Source organism: Pinus tabuliformis, chromosome 5_2 (genome assembly GCF_031772625.1).
Source record: "Pinus tabuliformis cultivar Carrire ecotype Pingquan chromosome 5_2, CPIR1, whole genome shotgun sequence".
NCBI classification, from domain to species: Eukaryota; Viridiplantae; Streptophyta; class Pinopsida; order Pinales; family Pinaceae; genus Pinus; species Pinus tabuliformis.
Genome location: NC_142306.1, coordinates 176,311,086 through 176,330,211, shown reverse-complemented (window position 1 = coordinate 176,330,211; position 19,126 = coordinate 176,311,086). Strand labels below are relative to the sequence as shown.

The following is a 19,126-nucleotide window of genomic DNA, read 5'->3' as shown; positions in this document are numbered from 1 at the left end:
TTTCCCTTACCCTTACTAGGTCCTTTTCCTCTTCCCTTCTTCGTCTCACTAAATAGGGCCATGTCCTTGTCACCACCATTCTTACTGGCCTTTGACTCCGTCCTAGTTTCCTCTTGGATATAGTTATCCCATAGTCTTTCAAAGTTACGAAGATTTTTTGAGCACAAACAACCTTAACAAATAGTTCCCATGAAGTTGGGAATCCATTTAGTGCCCTGTTCATCAACTTTACATCTGAAACCTTCTCCCCAACTGCTACAAGTTGATCACAAATGCATTATTTTCATCAGGAAACTAGTAACAGTCTCTGATCTGGTCATCTCTATGAATCTGAGTTTGTTCTAGAAGATCATCTTTCTGTTTATGTTATCACTCTAGTAGAGGCTAACCAGAGCATTGAACATCTCCTTAGCCATTTTCTTCTCGGATAGGTGAGAAATCAAAAGATCCTTCATGGCATCCAAGATCACCCACTTGGCCTTTAGTCACTCCCTTTTTTTATGTTCCACCAACTGCTGTGGATCTATAGGTGGAGTAACTACCTTCTCAATTATATCCTAGAGATCATTTTCTTTCAATAGCAATGCTACCTAGCTTTCTAGGACAAGTAATTGGAAGCACCATCTAATATGTCCTCAAATCTTAGGCTCGCTGATGCCACCTCTGAGATCTGTTTTCCAAATGTAAAAATTAAAAGAAAACAACCCCACAGATTTTGAACTCTTGAACTCTTAGAATCAATCTTGCTTTGATACCTTGTAAATTTTTAAGCCCTAGGTGACTGCTGTCCTATGTTTCTCTTAATTAAGTAAATCAGATCTGAACTTATTTAACCACAGAAGTAAATATTTTTGAACATGCAACAACCACACATATCGTTGGAAAATGAACAATGAAAGCATAACCATGATACATAGATAATTAACCCTTCAAATCAACTTTTCATTTAAATATTTCAAGCTTACAAGGAAACCTCCACAAGCTATCAAAGTAATCGCTGTATGGTATACATAAAAAACTCATATCTGCACTTATTTAGATAAATTTGTTCACTAGACAATTGAGAATCTATCTACCTGAATTGCTGTACAACACTGTTTGATTCTATCCATATGATTGTACAGATCTGTCCATGCGAAATTCATATGACTGTATGTACTATGGACTACATTTTGGCTTGCTTCTCAACCTCCGCTCCTCTCTCTGACCTCTTGAGTCTTCTTGATGTACCAAGAATGTATATTCAACTTCTCCCATCTTGTCCTATTTATGCCTATAAACCCAAGCGATCTTTTCGTAGACATTTGAAACCAATTTGTAGACATTTGTCACCAATTAGGTCGGGAGATCGGATCCTCTCCCGATGGATGGTCAACTAGCAAAAATGCTGTGTTTTCGGGTCTATCATTATGGATCGGATCAATCCTTTTTGTAGGTATCCTTAATTCTTTCATATCTTAGATTTGTTTTAGATGTTTTAGGTTCAAACTCCGTTGCCCCCTCCCCTCCCAGAGGGCTTTATAGCTCTTCTGAAGGGCCTTTTACTTCAAGCCCAAGGAGGAGGGTTAACCCCGGACCAATAGGAAAAGGAGCTATGATTAATTCCCATTTTTTTCGTCTTATCAAAGTTGTTGTTGTACGGCTGAAAAATGGGTTAACCCCACAAACATAAACTCCATCACCCAGTGATGCAAGATCGACATATCTCTGAGCGGGCAACTAATTTCCCAAAACCTTAGATACTAATCTCCTTAATCCTAGCAACCACCTCATCTCAACAATAAAGTGTATGGCTAAGATTATATCGAATCTAATTCACTAATATTCTAGAATCTCTAGAATATTTCATTTAGATTTCTAAGACTAGGAGAACATAGGAAAATTGACTTTCACTTTTATTTATTTGAGTGAAATAGCAAGATGGTATTATTTCCCACTTTTACTAAGTGGTTACTAAAAGTTGTCTCGAACTACTTTTCACATATTCACACCTAACCTGTGCAAGAATATCTTGCTCGATTTATATTTATCAACATGCATTAAAGCTATTTTTGTTTTATATCCTCACCTTAGAAAGGAGATGAAATTCTTTTCCATTACTTCTCTCAAGCAAGCCTTCCAACTTGCTTAGAGGATAGAAGTAGTTGCTTGAGGCCAACTTCATTAAGCAAAAGAAACTTACGTTCTCCCTCAATGCTTTTCTGATTTTCAAGCTCCGCCAATGGTAGTGGTTAGAACATAGTAGACCTTGACACTGCAACTAGATATTGCAACATGTTTGAATAAGTCTCAGATCTCTTTTGCTAGCACAAGTTGTAGGAAAAAATGAAGAAATCCTTTTCTGGACAAACCTTTGTCCACCAAAATTAAGGTTGTGAAGGAGTGGAGTACTACCATCAACACCCATGATCTAAGGAGTTTCATGAGAGTGATGAATTTCTACAATAAATTCTTCTGCAATTACTTCCACATTACTTGATATTCCCACGGATCAATAGGTAGTTGATATTTTGACTAAGCCCTTGGAAAAAGGGAAATTTGAGGCATTCAGAGACAAACTTGGATTGGTGCAAAATTCTTTTCTCACGAAGAGGGAGTGTTGAGAATTATAGCTTGGATAGGAACTTTTGCACATGATCAGTCTGAGTATGTGAGAGGCAGTGCAAGATATTTTCAAAAAGTAATTCTATTTTATAATTCTCTTTAGTAAAAAAGTGGAAGTTTTATTTTTAGCAATTGAGTCTAAAATTGTACTTAGACTAGGAGTAATCTTAAAGATAGATTCACCACTAAAACTATGACAATAAGCCAAGGTAGAAGCTTTTAGAGGCTTTTAGACACACTCGAGTAGTTGGCCAGTGGAGCGAGAGAAGACAACTAGGGAAGAGGCTATCCAAGGAAGCATCTAAGTCACCTGACACGTGGATTCGGGATTCGACGGATACAGGGATTCGAGTGTCGGATACGGACACGTTGACCCCCTGCAACAGGGCATGTTTGGATATGTTATCTATATATATATATATATTAAAAATTAGATATTTCTTATACAAATTCTCATTTATGATACAAATTCATTGATTTCAAACATATATCTTCATCTAGATGTAAGTTTTACTGTTTACAAAGTAAGTTAGTAACATTATGCATAGTGATAGTACATACAAAATTCGAATACAATTGTAATTTGTGACATGTCACATAAATGATAAATGATAAATTTTGAATTCATAATACATATTCAATTCATCAATGATCCAATATGAGAAAGACAAGATAGTAAGATAAAGACACTGACAGCTGTAATTTTCTCATTAAGTCATCAAAATCAAAATGTGTTACATAGGTAGTGCAATGCCAATGGCAAATAAAACAACTACAAGTATACAAGCCTCAAGGTAATAGGTAGCTCATGACTCACGAGTCATCAATTCTCATAGTCATCATCAAAATCAACATCACTGTCCTCATCCTCATGGTCACCACTGCTCTCCTCTGCTGTGTCCTCCTCCCCTGTATCCAAAGTCATCTCTGCATCTGCTGGTGTGGAGAATGACCCCTCTATAGTGTCACCATCATCAAATCTGACAGGCTCTAGCACTAGATCATTGAGATCCATGTTGGCCAATGCCAACTCAACACTTCTGTCCATACCCATATTGTAACGACCCGCAGCGTCGGCTTGAAGTGCGATGGTGGAAGTGCGAGCTCTTCCAAGTGTGCGATGACACTTATGCGCACATATGAGGAGGAGAGCTTGTTTATATGGCGTGGGATGTGTATCAACACATATGAAGGCCGACTTGATGGTTTAGGGGCTTTTGCGATGGAGCAAGGGCGTGGGTGAGGTCGGCTGGGCAAGCCATGACCTCCCCTTCAATGCATATATATTGTGTTGCGTTGGCCCTCATTTGACATCAACCAACTCGCTCATACATCTTCGCTAAGGCAAGGAGGCGCAGGTTTCTAGTGCGCAAGTCCAAGAGGAGGAGGCACAGATTTCACATGCGCCCATTCTTGGGCAAGGCTGCACGGTAAGGCGCGGTTGCGGGTGAAGGTGCGGGCAGGAGCGCCCGGCGGTTGGGTGAGGGCGTGCACGGGTGTGTGGCACCCGACGGACGATTGAGGCGTGCACGGGTGTGTGGCGCCCGACGGACGATTGAGGCGTGCACGGGTGTGTGGCGCTCGGTTTGTGCGACGACTTGGCGCGGGTGTCTTGGCGACTCGGGTGAGCGCCTGCCTGGCGTGCAAGTGTGCACGGTGACTTGGTGAAGTGTTGAGATTGTGAACGGAGGTGTGTCTCGGGTAGAGGCGCCCGTGTGTGGTGACTTGGAGGCGCGCCCAAGTTGGGCAAACAACACGATCGTGCGACGAGGTGAACGAAGGGTTGAAGAGTCATGCGGTGACCGTGCGGAGGTGCCGACGAGCTGGGCAACCGAGTTTGCCGAAGTTGAAAATTTGGCTAAGTATAAATTTGGGGTTTCCCAAGGAATTAGTCTGTACTTTGTAAAAGTGGAAAAATTGTATAATATATTGATATCGGGCAGACTCATATTGCAGGGAGTTGCCCCTCCCTTTATACTGTTGTGCATTTCTCTTGTATAATGCTGTTTATGTGAATGTTATGGGCTTTCACTTGTATAAAGGAACACATTAATAATACTTGGTAACGAAAATAAACTAAGTATGGAATGTTAAGGCGTAGTCTACAATCGTAAGTATTGGTGAAAAGAAAACGATTGGTAGTGCCGCACCTCGCTATAAGCGGTTGAAAGACTACCGCAGGTGTAGGGGCGTGATAGGTGGTATCAGAGCTGGTGAACCGAATCAAGGAGCTGATTCTACAAAGACCAAAGACTTGGCAGGGAGTCCAAGTTTTGCAGGTAACAGGTGGAATATCAGGGTGATTCAGGTGCATGGTGAAACAGGTTTAGCAGAGGTGAAGCTTAGTGCTTGGACCAAGCTGAACGACAATGCATGGCAAGTTTGGAAGAATGCGAAGGGAAGCTCTTTCTTACCTTATACAGGTTGAAGCGGATGAAGCGGATGGAGCAAGATGAAGTTGCAGATTGTGCTAACCAAGAGGAGGAAGCCGTGATGATTGAGGATGTTGCAGATGTGACAACGATGGAGGATGAGCTTGAAGTCATTCAAGTTGGACTAGGATCGTGCAGTTTGCAGACATGGATGAATGAGGATACTCACTTAGAGGAGCCTCATGATGATGTAAGTACTATTGATACTTGTGTTTCATTTGAGCATTTGGTAGATGGGTCGTATGCAGGGAAGAGCAAAGTCAGTTTGTCGATGCTAGGGAGCATCTTACCATGGATGTCTATGATGAGACCTTGTATGGAGAAGCAAGGATTGTTGACTGTTGCAGGACTTGTTGGGGTTGTTTGTGACCTTATGGTAGAAGGTGCAAAGGCCCGTGATAAGGGAGGAACATGATGATCGTTGCGGAGGATTGGGTCATGCTTTAGCCACTTTGGCTAAGTGCCCGACATGACTCATGAACAGATTGGAGGAGGGCACACACTTGAGTTGCTTGGGTGGACTTCTCATGGCCAAGACCAAGAGATAGTCTTGGTGGAACCTTCAGTAGGGGAGTTATGATGGAAGGGACTCGTGATGATGATGATATGGTTGGGTGACCGAGTTCAGTAGACCAAAGATTGCAGACTTGGATGAGGATGACCGATTGTTGTGATGGGTCTACTTGGTTGGACTACATGGGCAACTTAGTCATGGACATTAGGTTGGAAACATGGAGCATGGCAGTCTTATGCATGGACATTATGCAGGAGCACTTGTAGAGGTGTCACTTATGGGCATCCAATGAGGAGTGCCAAGGCAGGGATGTTGTGCAGGTAGATTTGCTGATGTGACATGGAGACTTATTATTTATGAGCCGATGGAGAGGTTGTGCACTCTTGTACAACAAGGCCATGGACTTGGATGGAGTTGTGAGCAGACTATGGAGCATTCCTACTACATGGAGAGCTGAGGCATCTTGCAGAGACCTTTGGGCCGAGACTTGTATGCTTGCTGAGATGTTGGTTGGGGATGATTTATGGAGCTCATGATGACATGAGATTGTTATGACTTGATAGGAGACACTTTGGGATGATGATGCCTTGGTGGCAACACTTGGGCATGGGTTGAGCCGAGACTCAACTACTTTGGACACATGGGAGCTGATTGATCTATGATCATGGACAACACATGGATAGATGAGACAGGTGTATACTTCTTTCTATGGCAGACTTGAGGGATGGCACATTGCAGATATGATGGAGGTTGCTCCATGGACCTGGATGTGGCACATCGAGAGTCGGAGTTTGATGAGATGGTCTCTTCATATTGAAGAGGTACACATCTGGATGATGATGTTGGGATAGATGTGGCTGATTTCATGCAGCACATTAGTACCAGACATCATGGACATCATGTTGCAGATGAGATGAGGACTACTTCATGGACCTGAGCATGGCTTACACTTGTATGGAGATGGATTCTTGATCGAGTTGAGGATGTGACAGGATGTTCAGAGAAACGACTGATGGTGGCATTAGGATGTTCACTCTCATGGTTTGAGCGTGACAATTGGATTAGCTACCCAACTAGTTCAGACATGGGGACGTGTAGTGTACAGAGATGTGTTAGCATTGTGTTGGAGTATCATGGCAGCAGTTCACACGAGGATGACACATGATGAGGTCGACACAATATGTTGCAGGAAGCATGTAGCTTGAGATGGAGGGGCCAGCCTTCCACGATGGGGAGCAGCATGTGGAGATTGTGACAGGGTGATCAATGGTCATGGATTGAGATGATTTCCGATGTATGACATACCGATGAGGTGTATACCTTGGTATGGTGATCTTGGTGACAGATGGTTGTCGGGACGAGACATGGTGGAGACGGTGGTTCTACATATGTTGCAGTGATGTTTGCAGTATGTGGAGGAGTTGACATCATGGATATTGTTGATCTTGGTGGATGGCTACCAGGATGGTATGTTGTCGAGGACGACAACGACTTCAGGTGGAGGAGGATGTAACGACCTGCAGCTCCGGCTTGAAGTGCGACGGTGGAAGTGCGAGCTCTTCCAAGTGTGCGATGACACTTATGCGCACATATGAGGAGGAGAGCTTGTTTATATGGCGTGGGATGTGTATCAACACATATGAAGGCCGACTTGATGGTTTAGGGGCTTTTGCGATGGAGCAAGGGCGTGGGTGAGGTCGGCTGGGCAAGCCATGACCTCCCCTTCAACGCATATATATTGTGTTGCGTTGGCCCTCATTTGACATCAACCAACTCGCTCATACATCTTCGCTAAGGCAAGGAGGTGCAGGTTTCTAGTGCGCAAGTCTAAGAGGAGGAGGCGCAGATTTCACATGCGCCCATTCTTGGGCAAGGCTGCACGGTAAGGCGCGGTTGCGGGTGAAGGTGCGGGCAGGAGTGCCCGACGGTTGGGTGAGGGCGTGCAGGGTGTGTGGCGCCCGACGGACGATTGAGGCGTGCACAGGTGTGTGGTGCTCGACGGACGATTGAGGCATGCACGGGTGTGTGGCGCCCGGTTTGTGCGACGACTTGGCGCGGGTGTCTTGGCGACTCGGGTGAGCGCCCGCCCGGCGTGCAAGTGTGCACGGTGACTTGGTGAAGTGTTGAGATTGTGAACGGAGGTGTGTCTCGGGTAGAGGCGCCCGTGTGTGGCGACTTGGAGGCGTGCCCGAGTTGGGCAAACAACACGATCGTGCGACGAGGTGAACGAAGGGTTGAAGAGTTGCGCGGCGACCGTGCGGAGGTGCCGACGAGCTGGGCAACCGAGTTTGCCGAAGTTGAAAATCTGGCTAAGTATAAATTTGGGGTTTCCCAAGGACTTAGTCTGTATTTTGTAAAAGTGGAAAAATTGTATAATATATTGATATCGGGCAGACTCATATTGCAGGGAGTTGCCCCTCCCTTTATACTGTTGTGAATTTCTCTTGTATAATGCTGTTTATGTGAATGTTATGGGCTTTCACTTGTATAAAGGAACACATTAATAATACTTGGTAACGAAAATAAACTAAGTATGGAATGTTAAGGCGTAGTCTACAATCATAAGTATTGGTGAAAAGAAAACGATTGGTAGTGCCGCACCTCGCTATAAGTGGTTGAAAGACTACCGCAGGTGTAGGGGCGTGACACATATCATCAAGAAAGGCATCCCACATCTTTGCCTTTCCCTTCAACTATTCTTTCCTCTGCCTGTAAATAAGATGAAGGTTGGTGTGCACATACACCATTGTCTCTGCCTTGGACTATTCAAGCCTGCTTTTCTTAACACTATACAAATTCCCATATGTGCTCCAATTCCTCTCGCAACAAGAGGATGAATTCACTCGAGAGAGGAGCCTCATGGCTAATTGCTGTAGAGGAGGGCTTGCTGCCCCATGATTTGACCTCCAAGAATAGGGTTCTTAGCCCCCTTGTCTCTAATCAGATCATATCCTGCAAATCGACTGGTGCAGTGGAAAACTCTGCAAAGGCATCCTCCACCTCATCAAGCAATGCTCTATCCTGAAAAACCCGCATGAATGCATCTTTTCTCCCCTGTGAGATTTCCCCATCCATGTGAGGAGGGAATCTGCGGGAAGGTCCACCATTCAGCCACTCATGGCTGTAGTATTTTGGGTTCAATGAGTGAGCCAAACAATGTAAAGGCATGCAATTCTTGTCCCATCTGTTGACAAGAATATCCTGTATAGTGGTGAAGGTGGTCTCTGGTGATTTCTCATACTCGGGGCACTCACTCTGTAAAATAATGCTCCTCATAGACTCAATCACGGAATCCCATCCCTCGTAAACCTCTCCTAGGATGGGTTGGCTTGTATCTGTAAATTGAAGCAAAAAAATGATAGGGTCCATGATTTGGATAAATAGATCTACCCTCTCCCACCAAGCATCATCTAACACTGTGTCCTTCACTCTTTTAGATGCTACTTGATATGTCTTTCTCCAAAAAGACCAAAACTCTGAAATAACCATGGCCCCAAGAGCGGCCTTGACCTCCCTCAACCTCTTCAACATGATGAATGAAGAGGCAAACCATGTATCCACAATTTTCAACAATGATAGATCGCTGTACTCCTTGTAGATAGTGAGGGCATTTGTATGATTTTGTACAAAGTTACGGATATGCCGTGAATCCTCAATAATGTTACCAATCCAAAGCACATCAGAAGCAATGGATTTCAATGCTAAGTTCAATGAATGGACAATGCAAGGTGTCCAAAACACTTGTGGATATTTAGCTTCCACAATCATGCCAACAACCTTGCAAACAGGTGCATTATCTGTAATGATTTGCACACAAGAATCAACACCTACATCTTCAATAACTTTAATAAACAACTCACCCATATATTGTGCATCCTTGTATTCTCCAAGTGTATCCATTGCTTTCAAGAAAACTGGACCATTCAAGGAAGACACCATGAAGTTGATGAGTGGGTGCCGTGCTGGATCTGTCCATCCATCAGAAACAATGCTAACCCCAGATGTTGGCCATGATGCTTTAATAGGCTCAAGCATTTTTTGCACCTCTTTTTTTGCCTTCGTCAACAATGTGGTTCTAAGCTTCTCTGAACCAAGAGGCACATACCCTGATGGAGCCCCTTGAGTTAGAGCTCAGCACATCTCAATAAATAGAGGTCAACGTGCAACATTAAAGGATATGAAGTTTTGATAGAAAAAAAAGGAATGATGAGATCAAGCTTTCCTGTTTATCCTTTTGAAAAATCCTGTCTATTGGACCAAGTGAAATTGCCTTTCTTTTTGCTGCTTGTCCCCCACTAGAACTCTCAAATGAGAATTTGTTGCCGCCTTTCCTCAAAAATTGAAGGGGGTCATCATTCTTGGTTTTTTTTGATTTTGCAGCCACATTTTCCATACCAACATTGGACTCTCTTTCCATTTCTTTCCTCTCTGGTAAACCCACTTTTGTACAAGTTCCAACTCCACAACCTGGGAAAGCCAACAAATGGCCTTTCACACGGAAATATGTGCTCATGAAAGTATTGTGGCAAAAGTTGCATCTCCAATTCACATTGCCTCCTCCCTTCACCTTGCTGCTCGGCCCTTGCTCTCTTGTGACATATTTCTACAAGGGATATTTTTCAATGTTACATTGAGGAGGAAGTCTTCCCTCAACATTAGTTGCAACAGAGAGAATACTTGCAGCAGACTCTGATGAAATTGGGGGAGGAGGGGCATCTCTAATGGGGACATTCTTCCCTTTCCTTTGCCCCTTCCCTGCTGCCCTTGATTGAGCCATGAATACTGTAAAAAAAAAACAAAAAATGCACAAATTTGTAAAAGAAATGCATATGCAAACTGTCGTAATAAAAATGCAAAAACAAATAGAGAGGAAATGTATTTACCTGTTGCTTGAATCTCCTTGAAAACACTCCCACACCCTTTGCTCCTTGCTCCAAACCCCTCACAACAAACCCACAACAAACCCACAATAAAAGATAAGTGAAAGTGAATTAAAACAACAACAAATCGCCTTCTTTATGCCTTGCGGGTGACTTTTTTTGGATTCATCTCCGGAAATTGTGACACGTCGCGTCTGATTGGGACACGATCCGGATTCGATCGTGTCCCAATCGGACACGACATGTCACGATTTGGCACGAATCGTGTCGGATTCGCGACATGTCGGCCCTTTTCAGTGAATCCGGTTTCATATGGAAGCATGCAGTTTTAGATAACAATTTGTACATTTTTGTACAGTGGTATCAAAGACAGTACCATCATACAAACAGATCTTTACAAGCCATGAAAACTATTCCACAGGTTGTGCAACAATTTTTTGTTGTTTCTAGGTTTTTCAACAAGCTATATAAGCTTAGTTGAGGGCATATTTTGGTATCCATGCATGCTGTTTTCTTGGGTATTGTGTGGCGATTTCATTGAAGGTTTTTTTTCGAAGGAATGAGATTTGAAGGAATAATTACCAGCGTATGTGAGATTAATTTTATGCTTCCACTTTTTAGTTTCTAGTTGTGTGTGATTGATGCTATGGCCTAAATTTTAATTTCACTGTTAATTAAATTCAGCAATCTACTCGTTTCAATGAGATCATATGGATATTAGTCACATAGGGCTTAAAATTCTAATACCCCTGTCTGGATTTTTCGGTTTTTTTCTGCAAAACCTTATCTATTGTTAACTTCATCTGAGCTATTAGTGTTATGTCCTCTATGGTAGGTAAAATTTTTCATTGAGCCTGGATGGCTCATGGAGTTATAGATTCTCTACATTCATAACTAAGTGCATATATGGAGGTATATTGAGTTTGTAGGCATTGCCTCTTACATATTCCAACACTTGGAAAATACCATATTGCAAAGGCTTGATATCCTTACTAAGTCTTTGCAACCTCTCTTTATTTAGGTTTATTTAGGTGCAACTAGACTCAGTCTCCTGCCTTAAATGTATTCTCAATTTTGTGCTGGTCATCTCTGTACTTGTACTTCTCCTGTGATTTCTTCATTGTCTCTTGCAGTTGCAAATGGATTTGCTTGATTTCATTGATGAATCTTTCAACCTTCAATAGAATTTTCTATTGGTGTCCTTCTTCTCTCCTCCATGTTGTCCATATACATCATCTAGAGGTGATGGTGGAAAACATCCCAAATAAGTTTCAAAAGTTGTATGCTGAACTTAAATATGTTCCTTGAAAATTTGGCGTGAACCTTATAATTGTGACGCTGCAATGAGGAATAACATTGACTGAAATTGGGTGGAATGTTCGACTAGAGTAAGCATGGAGTGGATGCAAGTCCAGTGCTAAGAATTTGCACATATACGAAAGCACTTGGTATGTGCATATTCCAAAAGAGTAGCGCAAGTTGATGTTGTTAGATAAACACGTGTATTTGGGTCTATCAACTTTGGGAGTTGGATGATGAGAAACTTGTGGGAAAGCACATGGTTCTGCTGTTGTTCCATGAATTATGCGTGTTATCACTTTTGAAGCGAACGAGCCATATGAAAAGTTCAATCACAGTCATGATACATTAAATAATCACTTTGTCTGATAAACATATGATTCCACTTAAAAAAAAAAATAATAGTAAGGTTGAGAAGGACAATATATAGCGAAGAAGAAATGATCAATGATATTTTCAGTCACCAAATATTTCCAAGCAAATTATATAGACGGTCCTCATATGCCCACGATTAGCTGCATCGCTTTTGACACGTGGAGTTATTGCCATGATTCAAGGGACGATATCATCCTCTACCCACATGCACACGTATATAAAAATAGATACGTTGACTAACTCAAAATATACGTACAACTTACGCCCGAAATTGTATTGCTAAAAATTTCACCCAGGACACCATTGTTTTCTAAATGTCGCTGTCATTTTAACCAAAAAATGCAGTCTTGTCGACAAATTCGACTCATCACAAGAAACATCGAACGCCACGGCAGAACAGAAAAGGATTTCTCTTGCAAAAGGTACTCAAGTTGGTGAAGCAGTGACGGCGGCCTTCGTGTATTGCTATGGGAATCACGGGAGGACAGACTGGCACAGGCGTACCCAGTGGAAGCAGTACCTTTCCACCAAAATTCGTCAGACTGTTCGTATCAATTGTCCTGATTGTTTTGTATTTTACGTCATTCATTTGGTAATGTATCTCCAGTCCCAACCCCACTACGCAACTGTGCGCCTTTCCCAGCGACCTCCGGGCCATATTTTCTTCCGTCTCTTACTATTATTCTTTTTCTTAGTCGGCACAGAGTGTTTTTGTTTGAAAATTTCATCTCGTGCGTCTTGTCATAAGTATTATTGACAAGGGAAGGGGAATATAAATACAATTACAGATTCTTCTGGATTGGATTGGGATTAATTTAGCTCGCCTCAACAGCCGGAGAGCCCAGTCTGTGGGGACACTGGTAAGCTTTTTCTGTTTATTACAATGGGTAAAATATGATCTAAGGGCTCGTATAATTGGCCGCCTCCTACTCGTCGGCTCGCATTCCTGGTTTTTATGTTTATAGGACTAGGTTCTTCCCAAGCTCCCACCCGTAGATGAATGAATTGTGACGATGGCAAACATTACTTTACCGGTTCATTTGCCGCATTCAACTAAACTATGGTGAACATTGCATCAACAAAAAAACTGAAGATTATTTTTGACGAGCTCCTGATTTTTTATTTCTGCCCTCGCGTTTGGAAGTATCTGGAGTTTGAATAGTCCTCGAATCAGCCAAAAAGTTTTGAACATTGGTAAACTGGTCACATATGCATTTCAAAATCTCACTAGTAGTTACAGGGTTTGGTTGATTAGTAAAATAGGGACGTTCATCTCCCCACACTAAGGTTTAAATCCCCCCACAGACATGTCTGCTTCCTATTTGGGCCACCTCAATAGCATAAAGACGCTGTTGTGGTTGGGGTCAGGTGCAAGTCCTCAGTGAATTTGACACAATAGTTAGGTCAATTTGGCACAATAGATAACTGGTCATGCAATCTTGATTCTTAACTGAAAGGTAGCATTCATGAGCCGTGAGATGTATCCGTTTCATTGTAATATCCCATCTTGGAAGGTGTTGCTTGTACATATTTACTGCAAGTGCCTATCAAACAAAATAAAAAATCTTACTAGTAGACACCTTTTTCTATTCTCTAAAGGTGAAACTTCTGTATCAATTGAGCAACTGCCTATCACAGTATATACTCAATGCTCATTATTTTCTGCATTGAAATGATTACTCATACAACCTTAATTTGTCAGAGAGGCATTTGGGTTTCTTGATAGTTATTTTTGTAAAATATTTTTAGTCTTTCAGTGTTTCGATCTGCAGAGTGGAATCTCCATTATTGATTTTCAATGCCCTAAGATTAAGGTTTGTTAGGAATTGATGAAATCGTTTTGCATTTGGTGTCCTGAATATTGTTATAATCCATGCCCTTTTTTGACGATGTTGTCTCTAACCACATCCATGGCACTATGAATTTCGTAAACTCTCTAAGAGCATGTCAAATGCATCTGCGTCAGCCATGCATGGCTGAGAAGAAGATAGTGATCATCTAATTCTGCAAGACCATAGGAGGTTGTCCTCCTCAATAAAAGTCTCCTTAAATGTCACTTTCAAGTATAAACATCTTAACAATAAGTGCGAATGCTTAGTACATCACGTTTCAAGACACTGCCTAACTTTGACTGGTTGTGATTGCGTCGAGAGGCACTTTCTAGCCCAGTATGGAAGAGATGTTGTAATGTTTTGTTGTGTAAATATTTTGACTTGGTAAAATAAAAATAAAAATAAAAAAATAAAATAAAAAATGAAATATATATATATATATATATATATATTCGGCAACAGTGAGGCTACATCATGGTCATGTCCAAGAATAACAACCGAATAGGGTGGGGAATTGAACTGGTGACTTAACATCTAGGGGTGCCTTAACAACGCACACGATCACCGTCTATCCAAGATCCCGTGGTCAATAAAAATGAAATATATATCGAACCAACCTAGATCCATCTTAACTCTGGATCTATCAAGTGTTGAGAGGGATCAAATCTCTTGAGGTGCAAAACTTTCCTCAAGTGAGGAAAGTTTTGCACTCAAAAAAGAGGTCTGCACCTTGAGAGATTTGATCCCTCTCGGTGATTGATAGATTCAGAATTAAGACGGATCTACGCTGGTTGTAATTCAACCCAAAGTAATAGAGTTTAAAAGAAAGCAACTATGATTCACCAAATTGAGTTGATGGTCAAGAAGATCTTACTTGTGGAGTGTAAGCAAAAATATGTTGATCCACAGAGGCCATTGTTATGGCTCCTAAAGAATATGCACTGTTTCCCGCTAAGAATAATTCCATTATCATACCAATGGTAAAGAAATCAAGTTATAATTATCCAATTGTATGATACATGCACTCAAAGTAGGTTAAGGATGATTTAGAGGCTATATAATTAGACTTAGTCCAACGTATGTGTTCAAATTTGTAGTATATTTGCACCTTGTATTTCATTCCATTTTCCTTGTCTTTTATGGGTAATTTCATATGAAGAGATCTCTCACTTAACTATCTTGTTGTGAGTGTTTTGCATTGTTTTTAATGCATTTGTATTAGTTAGTTTTTGAACATAAAGATTAGGTCTTTTTTATATTTCTGTAAGTTTGGCCGCCAAATTTCTTCTTGAACACTCAACTCCAAGTGCTTTGAGTGATTTACAGGTGCATCAACACTCCCTTACATGTTTATATGTTTATGGGCCTTTTTTTTTCAGCTGAAGAAATTGCACCTGGATCAGCTCACAAGTGTACATAGTCTTGCCAGAGATTGGACCACAAGACCTGTGAGGACCAAAAATCCCCACCTAACCATTGGATCACATTCTCAGGACTATTTTATGGCTGTTACCATGCAGATAACCCAATATTGTTTGAACTTGTCTCAATTTTTTGTTGTATTTGCATTTTTTTCATGACTTTATATAATTCTCTATATTCATGGTTTCTATCTATTTACAACTTGCAATACCACTATTTCTTCTCCTTTTTGCAAGTATTCCGTGGGTTCTTGTACATTTATCCCGTGTTTTTTGGGCATAAACATGTACAATTGAATACAATATTAATACAACTAAATAAGCCGATGAGGTGTTCTAGATTTGTGATTTTATATGTATGGGGTTTGTAACCTCCCATATTATATGCAATGATGAAAGCCCTAATCCACAATGCACAATTGGAGGGAAACCTCTAGGAAGTTCACCACTGTCACCTTAGCAACCTTTTCTTTGTTGCTACAGGCTGGGTCTCCTTTGGCTCAAGGGGGGTATTCCCTATTAGGATTACTAAGACCAAGCAATGAAACACCATATTGAGAGTAGCCTTAGTAAAATGGGGTTTGTAGTTTTTAGGGTTTTTTAAGAAAAGTGATGGAAGGACAAGTTATTAGTTTCAATTCCAGCTAGGGAAATGGAGTTAAGGTGAATCAAATAGCCAAATGAGGTCAAGAAGAAAACCCTTTTGGGAGTTGGCTTATTGTCTGAGACTAGCAACAAGAGGTAGAAGTGAAGTAATTTTTTACCCAAAAGGATTAACAATGGATTTGAAGTCTACAAGAAGGGAACCTTCAATGGTAAAACCTTCTTTGCCTAAAACCAACCATTGTTTGATGAAATCATTTAATTCTTCAGTTGACAAGGAACTTTAAGGAGGAATAAAGCATGGTATCAAATACTCGCCAAGTTAATAAAGGTTGAATGAGAAGAAGCTCTAAACATCTTCCTTCCAAGTAACTCTCAATGCCCTTCAATGGATCGATCTTGGAAAGCTTGTAGAAGACTTGAAAAATTCCACCATTAGTCTTGATGCACCAAAATAAACCAAGTAGGAAAAGTTTTAAGAGTTGAGAACATTTATCCACAAAGAAAGAACCCATAACACCATAAATGCTCCAAGACGAATTTGCCAATTAAGGTCGTAATGTAGCAAACAATAATTATTGGAATAGTATGTGCTAACAATAATTATTACAATGTGTATAAATTAATATATTTAATAATGATTAAATTAATGAGATGAAATACATTGAGATCGCTCCAATTATAAATATGGCCTAAGGTGCCTTTTAGAAAAGAGTCATGACATATTCGTATCTCTTTTATTATTATATTTTAATTTATTATTTTATGATGTTTTACCATTGGTAGTTTATGAGCCATGGATCCGATAACCTATTTTTATGAAATCCATTTCAACTTTACGTATTATTATTATGTATATAACATTGCCTCCCTCCCTAGAGATGCTTTGTCCTCAAAGCAAGGGTAACAAAGGATGTTGTTGACAAAAAATCTCTGTTTCTTGGTGGGCATCCTCTTTTGATAGGTTCTTCCATTTAATGAGATTTTGCTTAATTACCCTGGAGTGTAATTTCTTCTCTTTGGTGGCAATGATAGCTTTTGGTCCAACTATTAATCTTTGCTTATCTTTGATGACAACAACATCACCTATTTCCCTAGACACTTGAATGTTCCGATTTGTATATCTCCTTTGTGATTCAACATAAATCCACCCAATTTCTCTATGCATTGTTGCTTGCCATTCCTTCCAATTTTATGATCAAATGTAAGGGCTTCAACTTTACAAATGTCTTGATCTCTACTTCTACTGATAACTGCTCGAGAATCTCCAACATTGGAAACCACTAAGTTGCCATTAATAATGAGAGCAATTACACAATTAGTACCACTAGGAACACCTTGCTTTAAAGACTTTTTATTTGTTCTCAATTACCCAACTTTAATAGCCTCTCCAAGATTCTTATTATTAAGAAGATTACTTTTATTAGTAAATTCAATGTTTGAGTCTCCAACTAATTTTACTTGATTTGTCGTTGCATGGAGTAGAGCATCCACAATATTGTGACCAATATTTTCAGTAGCAAAATCTATAGCTTTGTGGCCACCATGACCATCAAATACATGAAAAAACGAGACATTATCCATCTAATCATTCTCTTGTTTGGAATTAAAATTAGAATCATTGATAAGTGGATCATGATTAATATTGATATTCATTGTCATGGTCTTGTGGGTGTCCTCTATAGATTTTCTTGACTGTAAACCATTTTGCATGAAATTGCATAATGATATTGTTAAATTATGGTATGTTCTATGCTTAGAGCAGTTTACTTGTTTAACTTTTTATTATCCACAGATTAGCAAACACATATACATTAAGTAAAGTGCAGATAGAACATTAAATGATCAACAGAAAACAAGTCAAGACAAGAGACATAAGATGTGGCGGCTAGCCAGGGACAAACCCCAATGCGGGGAAACCCTTTGATCAAATCTTTCTTTATCTTCAATAGTTCAATAGAGAGAAATAGTACAAAATCTGAATTTTGTAATTTTATATCAGTAGCAGCAAACCCTAGATCAGCAAAGTCAAACTTGGTCAAACTATTTGAAATTGACCTCTAAAATGCTTGGTCAATTTCCGGTCAACTTGTCCTCGAACAGCTTGAAGAAACAGCCCTTGAACAGCCCCAAAAGTACAGTTAATTTGCAGATTTCTGAAGTCAACTTGCAGCCCTGAGGGCAGTCAACACCGGTCAAACCAGAGGTTAGATCACCTCGATTTTCGTGCCAAAAATTGTGGCCTTCCTAGGAGAGGCAACCACACCCAATCCACACTTCTGGATGGTCAATGCTTGGTCAACGTTGGTCAAAGAGATGACCTGCTGCCCTAGCATCCTTCTTTCTGCGTCTTCCTTGCCCTAGGACGTCTTCCTTTCAGCTACACGTGAGAGAGAGAGAGAGGAGATGAGTGAATGAATTGTCCAAATGAGGAGGAGGCTCCTTGTATTTATATGCAAACGTTGACGGTGAATAGATGTGACTGTTGGGCTTCTGAGCCTACATAAGTTTGCTGGCTGACCTTGACAATTTGTCCATAATCAAAATATATTCATATCTCCATAAATACTTATCGGAATTGGATGATCTTTAGATCAATCCTACACCTCTCGATGAGAGGAATCTAGGAAAAATATCAGAAGCCATAAATAAGGTGATCCACATGGAGTTTGGCCCTAGTTGCCAATTTTAACACTCCCTCTCAACTAGGGAGAACTTCATCTGCGATCCGTCAGACCGTCGCTGCTATCCATCCATAAAATTCATTGCCCTGTACAACTTGACCCCACTTTGCTCTGCTTTGCTCTACTTTGCTCTGCTTGAACTATGAAGAAGAAGAAATGATCGAGGATGTATCATACCATCCTCCACTGACCCGAAGTCAGTCTCAGAGAGTGAACTACTCTCACTAATCCCATATCAATGGAGGTCATCCTAGCATAGGGAGTACGGTAGATACAACGATGCGTCCATCGATAGTACTACTATGGTCCCTATCCTCATTTCCCTGCTCATTGATCAGATGAGAGGTACTTCCCATGAGTCCCAGACTACATGGGTAGGATGCCTCGACAGGAGAACTAATCATCCTGTCCACAGGAGAATGAATCATCCTGTCCAGTGGATGCCATGGAGAACTAATCATCCTGGCCTACAGGAGAACTAA

At 40.8% G+C, this 19,126-nt stretch overlaps 1 protein-coding gene across 9 annotated transcripts in view; it reads left to right on the top strand.

Moving 5' to 3' along the window:
- The window catches only part of LOC149158109 (uncharacterized), a 136,766-nt gene that overhangs the window by 32,721 nt on the left and 84,919 nt on the right, over nt 1-19,126 (top strand). For 2 of the 9 annotated variants that reach the window (XM_089436132.1, XM_089436124.1), the window contains exon 1: nt 12,667-12,964. The exons of 3 other annotated variants lie outside the window; for them this stretch is intronic. The gene's annotated coding sequence lies outside the window, so the exon portion shown is untranslated. 4 more of the 9 variants (XM_089436126.1, XM_089436127.1, XM_089436130.1 and 1 more) reach the window with 4 other exon arrangements.